Raw genomic sequence first — 8,073 nt, 5'->3', positions numbered from 1 at the left:
TGTAAAAAAGAGAAAGGACATGAATACTGCTTAATTTGTACTGGCTCATGCACAGCTCTTACTGTCATCTCACAGATGACAAAATTGTGAAAGATCATGGAAAAAAAGACCATACTTGAATAAAAGAGTAACAAAAGTCATTGTTCTTTTGTTACTGTTGAAAGTCAATTCAGAACAGGAAATATCACACATGGAAGCAGATTCTGCAGTCTGTATTAAAGTTTCTGGGGTAGATGGATATTCGAGGGATAGAAATACTGTTTTAAGAAAACCAATGGTGAGCTATTAGCAAGCTTTGAGGGATACAGTTTATTTTCTAAGCTCTATTGTGATAACAATTTTGTCTTCAGAATACTTTTTATTGCCCTATGGGGATACCATGAGCCTTAGTATTACAAGAATCGTTGTTATCTGATGATGCTCTATGTAGGTGCCACAACCAGTATGATACTCATGTGATGTTATGAAGGCATTTGCCTGGAAAGACACGCATGCAGAGGTTTTACAAATGACAACAAATCTGGCAGACCTGATAATCCACAGTGTACTTGCAGGGATAGTAGCAAGGCACTGGAGTAAGTGGATTGTCACCATGCTAGTTTTGATGAGATGGGTGATGACTAAGAGATGAGGGGGAGAGTGGTAGATTTTGGAAAGGAGCTTGCTGTTAAGAAGAAAATGCCCAGAAGTTCTGGCAAAGTGTCAAGAGTCTTGGGGGCTGTTTGCAATAAAGCTCTATTTTGGGAGCTTTATCTGTTGTTGCTTGAAACTTACGTGTTTAAAAGAAATCTCTTTACACTTCTGAAAATTACATGCTTGATCTTTCTATCTTGAGTTAACCCTATTGTTTAACAGAAAGTTTATCTTTTCAAATCAATTCAAAATTCCATCTTTTGGTTCCTTTTCTTCTCCTTCAGAAGCAAGTGTTATTCTTGCAGTAGCTCATTAGGAATGCAAGTGTCTGTGCTTCAGCTATCCCACCTTACAGTGGAGAGCTTGGCACATAATTTCAGTTCCCATAAAGTGCAATTCACCAGCTGAGCCATTCAGGATTCTTGGCTTTTAGAAGAAATATCTATAGACTGAGCTGGTATCCAATCTATTTAAGATTCCTGGAGTGGAAATCAGAAAATCATTGGTACTTGTGACTATGTAGGGGCTGTCAGGAGTACAGTAAAACTGAAGTGTTTGCCTGCATGCCTGGAAAGCCTGGCTCCTCCTGTAGAGCTGACTCTTTCACTGTGGTTTTTATGTATTGTGTTCCTGGGAGACTGGGAAGTCGTGCTCATCCTTTCTGAAATATTTGAGAGTAGAGGGATTTTGTGTCCTTTTGCAAATAAATTGTCTAGGCTGGAAATCATAGGCCTCTTTGGCCCTCAGCCAGGTTAAACTGTGTATGTATACCTTAACATCAGCCATCATCTTGGACACCAACAGATCCTGATGTTTAAAAAAGTGAATAAATCTTGCTCTCGATTTAATAAAACACAGATGGGAAAAGCAAACCAAACAGAGAGTTAACAGCTCTATTCACTAGTCTCCTGGGCTCCATGTGATTAAATCAGAATTGGAGGGTATGTTCCTGCTGCTGCTGTTCTGGCCAGTGTCCGTAGGGGTGATGGCCAGCAAAGGAGAAGTATTCTGTCAGAGCTGCGTGTCATTTGTCAAGCTGAGAAAAAACAGTCATCTCACTGAACAGCAAGACTTCTGGCTATCCACAGTCCCTGCAAATATGCTCCAGCTCTACAGCATGACACCCATGCTGCAGGAATTTTGCTCAGCCATGGGAACAGACTTTAAAACTGCCTCCCAGATCCACAACTTTATTTGAGAATGTTGATCTTAGTAATGCTTTGGGGTCTTTACAACTCCATTCTTTTATTTCATTCCAGATTAGAGGTAAACTCCTTTAGTTCTAAACATCAAGCCTTAGTACTCTCAATCATCGATCTCTACTAGATACAGGAAATTAAGACTTGGGGTATTTTGTTCCTTTTTTAGGTATTCATTAACATTTGTAGAGGGATCAGAAGACCTGCCTTAAAGAAGAAGGTCATACATCCAGCTACAGAAATAAAACATTTTCATGGCCTTTATACTTCAGAAAATGTTACTTTCTATGGAACAGTCTCACATCCATAGATTGATATAAACTTACTTATTTTATGGATTTATAGACTTAGACTAGGGGAATTGCTATCTGGTTTTGTCTGCTACTACTTTTATTTTTGAAAAAATTCCTTTTAGGATACTTTCCATATAACAGGAGACAATGAAATACAGAATTAATGTGCCTGAGTTACTTACTCTGTCATTAAGGTTCCTTAAAATGATCCAGTAGCCTTTTTACAGGACATTTTTCTTCTTTTTCATAGTTTTTCACATTCTAGGCTTCAGTCTGTTGTTTCTGTGAAACTTTGTCCACTTTGTTTAATTTCCAGAACAGATTTAATCCTTCCAAAGAGAGGGAAAGGATACCTTCTTTTTTCTGCAGCTGTGCCTAAAATCTCCCACAGAACATCTTTAGAAGTATGTTTTCTTTCAAAGTCTTCTGAGAATAGGTTAACTTGAGCTGTTTTTACTGCAAACTTTTTTTTCTTTTGCTTCTGATTAGCTTTATTTATTTAATCACATTTCTGTGTTTCTGCTATGGTTAGAGCAATAAGACTAGTACCATCTGACCTGTGCTTTAGAAGTTGCTTGCTGTTTTGAAATAGCAAGTTTAAAGACTTTGAGGTTTGCCTGTTCTCTCTCCTTTTTTTCTTTTTTTCTTTTTTCTTTTTTTTCTTCCTTTTTTTTTGTTTTGTTTTGTTTTTCATTGGATCTCCTTCCCTAACAGTTCATCCATTTTTGTGTAGTTTTATGTTTATTTTGTATAGGAAAGGTAAGAACATAAGACAATATCGACAGTAAATAAAAATGACCACAGAAAACACATAGATCTACACAGATAGCTGAATATCCACAATGAGACCATGTGACACAGCACATACTCCTTTGCAGAAAAAGGTTCACTATTACCCTAAATAAAAAATAATAATAAAAAAAAACTACCCCCCCAAACCTAATTAGAAACTTTGAAAAGCAGCCTAAATGTGAGAAGTAAAAGGTTTGTTAAGTCCCAATTCATCAAAACATTCCTCATCATCCATTATCACAAAAGAAAGGCCAGCCTTTGGCATTCATGCCTTCCCTCCTGCTCCAGGCACTCCAGACACTACTTGCTTTCCCCCTTTCTCACACACACAGCTCCAGACCTGACTGTGCCTGCCATTCCCACAGCCTTCCCAGATGACACTTCTTCCTTCCTTTCCCAGTAAGTCACATCAATCACCTTCCTGCATGTGTCTTCCCTACGATAACTTGCGGCACCTAGTCAGGGCAAAACATCGTGCTGGTGATGGAAAGAACACTCTCCAGCTAATTAACATTTCAGCATTTAAAAATCAAGTATTACTTATTAAACTGTTACAGAAAAGTGCTTGTACCAATCAGCAGGAATTGTGGCTGTCAAAACATTTAAGTAATAAATCTCCCATTCTGTGTGTGACATGGAGAATGACGCCTCTTCGTTTTCATTCTGAAAAGCAAGTGTAACTGGGTTAGTTGAAAGGAAGGATAGAGAGACCTAGCACTCACTGAAAATCTGCTCACCAATCACATGCAAAAGCTACAAACAAATAGCAGTTTTTCTGTTTTGTTTAGTTTTTTATGAAGACAACAAAGAATAAACAATAAATAGGTAAGGTATGCGTGTCTGGGAAATAAGAATTCTAAAAGGAACCTGCTCTGGCTGCATCAAAATGCTTGGCAGTGAATACATAAGCAATTACCTGCTGCAATTGCTTGTGGGTAACAAATACAGCTGTATATTTTCAAACTTTTGTAGAAAGGACTCTTAAAGCCCCAGAAGTACTGACCAACCACTCAAGTCATCCTACTGTTACTTCATGCTGACATGAAAGAACTGTTTGGAAATAAGTTCTTTTAGCAGAAGTGATCACAGTCCATTTGAATTTCACATGGTAATGAACAGGCTTGTAAAATGCAGAAAAACAATGGTATTAGGCCAGAGAGAAAAAAATATTAAAGATTTAAGACATGTAGGTCCAGATTCACTGTAGGTTCAAGGTGCTTCATGCTGTTTCAGTGATGCAAAGCAGCTGTAAACTCAGCTTAGCTGGCCTGGAGCCACTACAAATTCTATCTACCAGAAAAAGGAGATTTCAGTGCACCAAGCCTGGGTTTGGAATTGTAATCTGTCCTCCAGCCTACTGGCTGAAGGAGTCATCACTTGTGTTACTTTGGGAAAACCTTTTTGCCCCTCTCAGCTCTGCCCCTCTTCCCCATGTAAGCAATGCCAAGGATCTGTGGGAAAGGAGCTTGCTTTTCAGTGCTGCTCCCGAAACTCCAGAGCAGGGAAGAGAATTGGCAATTCCTCTTTAGCAACAGCAATCAAAAATGAAAGACAGGAGGCATATAACAAAAAAAACAAAATTAAGTGAGGACCGTTGTAGTAAAACTCCTTCTAGTGAAGTAATTTCTTGAAGTCATTTCTTTAATACTCACTCTTAAAGACTCACTTAATTGTGGCTCCATAAGAAAGCATTATGGAAAACAGATTCTTCTTGTAAAATCTTTACTGTGTGTGTATATATATACACAGATATATAAGGGTGGAAAGTGCATACTTTTTTTGGTCTGTTTTTCAGGATGTGTTCAGGTTTTTTGGTTCCCCAAAGCAGCTCTGAACAACAGCAGGTACAATTAAGAATTCAAAGTAGCTGGCAGAGAGGAAGTTTGACCTAATCTGTCTTGACTTTGCACTCTATGCATTTAAATGCAGCATGTCTGTGTGGAATACACTGTAGTTCACTGGGGTACAGCACATCTATTTTAGTCACACGCGTACACTGAAATGGCTGTGTGCACATGGAGATCACTTCTTTTTTTTCTGTTTTTAGCCAAATTAGGGGATCAAAGCCATGTAAAACCTTTTGTAATGAAACTTGAAGCCACATGTAATGAAAACAGATAGTTTTTCCTTCTGATCTAAAGTCTTTCCTGTTTTCAAGCATTACTATAAACCTGCATCTTGGTCCAGTCTGTAACTTGGTCCGGCTTGCATTTGTGAACAGTTTGATGAATCTAGGATGATTTATAGCTTGAGGTAGAAAGAAAACAAACAACAGAATCTAAAGTTTGGCCTGTTTTAGGCTTAAAATTTAGCATAACCTCCTACTGACTCCTTTTGAATTTTCGTGTCTTTTCAAATCCCAGAAGGAAAGCACCCCACTGAATCGTAAATCCAGCACAAAAAAGATACTGCTGGTGGTAAATGTAAAAGTAAGCTTTGCAAATATTCTTCCCTTTTCTGGGAAATTTCCATTTAGACTTATGTGAAGAATTTGTACACAGGAAAGACTGAGGAAAATATTTCCTTCTTAGTACCGAGAGCTGAACGTACTCCTCTTTGTTCAGAAGTCAAGAAGTTTATCTATCAAAGAGCACTTTATTCATGCTATCCACAAACTTGTTCATTCTCTTTTAATTCAGCTTAAAAGAAAGATGACAAACATCAGCAGGGAGCTGTTTAGCTAAAGGAAGTGTAACATTCACAAAAATCAATATAGATTTGCAAAGAGCATGGCTTGAATTTAACAATGAAAAGATTGTGACTGATAGAAGCTCTAAAGGTTCCTATTTCCTATCTACTTTTAAGTCTACAGAGTTTAGATTCAACGTACATCTTCAGAGAATAAGGGGATGCCTGTGAAGAATATTCTACACCTTTATTTCTTTCAAAGTCGCTTCTTTACTGGGCTGTATTTCTCTTCAGAAATTGTGTTGACTTTTGGTATTTCTACCTGCTACCACTGCACATGCACCAGGTGACACTCTTATCTGGGCCAGGCCATCTTTGCTTTCGGTGTCAGCAAGCAGAAGGAGAACAAACCAATCCCACAAGAAGCAGCTGTGCAAAATACGCCTTAAGCAAAATCCAAATATGCAGATGCTTTGCTCTGTTGGACCAGTGTGGGTAACACTTAAGGGAGAAGCTGAAACTTGGAGCTGATTGAAACTGTTTGTGTATTCCAGTATTTGGCCAAAAGGAATTGAGTATATATTTTGACACACCTTTATTCCAATATAACTAGAAAATATTTGTATCAGCAATTGCAGATCTTTAAGAACATAATGCTGAAGGTATCTCTGATTCTTGTTAAAAAAGCATTTTGTGCACACAAATAAGATCACAGAAGTGTGGCCCTACACAAGCCTAATACCACAATTCTTTCCATTATGAAAATTTTACTCCTGAGCTAAGAGGATTTCAATCTGTATCACATTACAATATATTCAATATTTAAATTATCTTTCTTATTTAAAGCTATCCTAAACAAGAGATCAGTGCTTATGCTAAAACATGTCATGTTCCCTACTATTATCAATAGTAGGCACTCTAAAAGAACAGATGGACAGTTGAGGCTCAGCAACTTTGCCATGAAATCTATCCACACCTTGTGTAAGGTCAATCATGCACAAACCTATTTAGCCACTCTTTAAAATACATATGAATCCTTTAATTCATTCTAGATCAAAATGCTGGTTTACCTGCATTTGAGGCATGAAAACGTATATAATGGATTCAGAAAAATTCCACATAATTATTCTGGTTATATGTGAAGTTTCCTTCAATCTTTGATCTATAATGTAGTAATATGTCAGCTTGACCAAAGTAGTTTTATGTGCAGGAAATAAGACAAGCTGAGTAGCTTCATGGTTAATTGATTAAAAGGTTCTGAAGAAGGTGCAAGATCAAAGAGCAACTTAATGGTTTTATGTTACTCTAGAGAACTGTTGGTCCACTTGTCTGACAAGACTGACCTTGGGCAATAAAGTAACAGGCAATTAAAAAAAAATTCCAAAACTAAACCACAGATCATATTTATCTAGTTGAGCATCCTTATTTCCTTTAACAAGTAATAGGTGGCACACCCCAGTGCTCCAAGACAAGCTGCATTTTGTTAGCCTTTTATGCTATGTGGTCTAAATACTGAGAACACAAAATTGACTGTTGTCTATACTTACCCCAAAAAGAAAAACAAAAACAAAAACAAAAACAAAAAAACCCAAACACAACCCACACACACAAAAAATCCCACAAAAACTCAGAATCACAGGATGCCATGCCATTGGTTAAAAATCTATGAAAGCAAACAAATGTCAAACTATAGCTGAAGAACAATTCCTTGTAGAGTCCTCAGTCTGTGGAATCACTGAGTTCCCTCAGCTGGCATAGGAACTGATGATCCCTTCTATTTTACAAGATTGGCTCATCTTGAGAAGTGTATTAGGAAATTGAAGCTGCTCTGAAGTAATATAGCTGCTTACAATAAAGAAAAAATATTGATGCGTTGACTCTTAAAGAAGAATTTAAGAAGGCTTTTCTCTAAATGACACTCATGAGCACAATTTGGTTTATGTCTCTGCATATGAGCATTATACTTAGACAGGGGTAAAAGAGAAATCAAGCAAATGAAGGCAAGAACTGCACAAAATAAGATTTCCATAAGCTGCACCATGACCAGAATCCAAATTTTTCTGAGTCCTGATTCAGTGTGGTATTTTCTAGCCATAACCAGACAATTTTTGTTTTACTTGAACAATTAGGACAATCAGTTAAGGCACCAACACTAATGAGACTAGAGTTGGGCTCAGTCTGGCACTTTGTTCTACCAATAATTTAGTCTCCAGTGCTTGGGCTTCTGGAAAACAGTAGTGCTTACAAGTCAGATGCAGCCGCTTCTTCATGCAGAGATGCCCTCATAAATAAGAGGCACAGTTACATTAAAAGAAACAAAATCACATCTTTCCTGTTCTTTCTTATCCTGTTCTCATCAAAACCAAGTTATTATTACATGTTTTTCCATGTATTTTTTAATGCTTATATAGATCCCTTTGTTCCTTACCAGCAAATTCTCACCTTATTACTGTAAAGCAAGGCCCCTTCCTCAGGCAGTGCTGGCACTGTTTTCACCTTAGCTAAAAAGTAGGTATTTATCTCCCCTT

Source organism: Lepidothrix coronata, unplaced genomic scaffold (genome assembly GCF_001604755.1).
Source record: "Lepidothrix coronata isolate B3197 unplaced genomic scaffold, Lepidothrix_coronata-1.0 Scaffold0, whole genome shotgun sequence".
Lineage (NCBI taxonomy): Eukaryota > Metazoa > Chordata > Aves > Passeriformes > Pipridae > Lepidothrix > Lepidothrix coronata.
The sequence above is the reverse complement of the archived record's forward strand: the minus strand, read 5'-3'. Positions refer to the sequence as shown.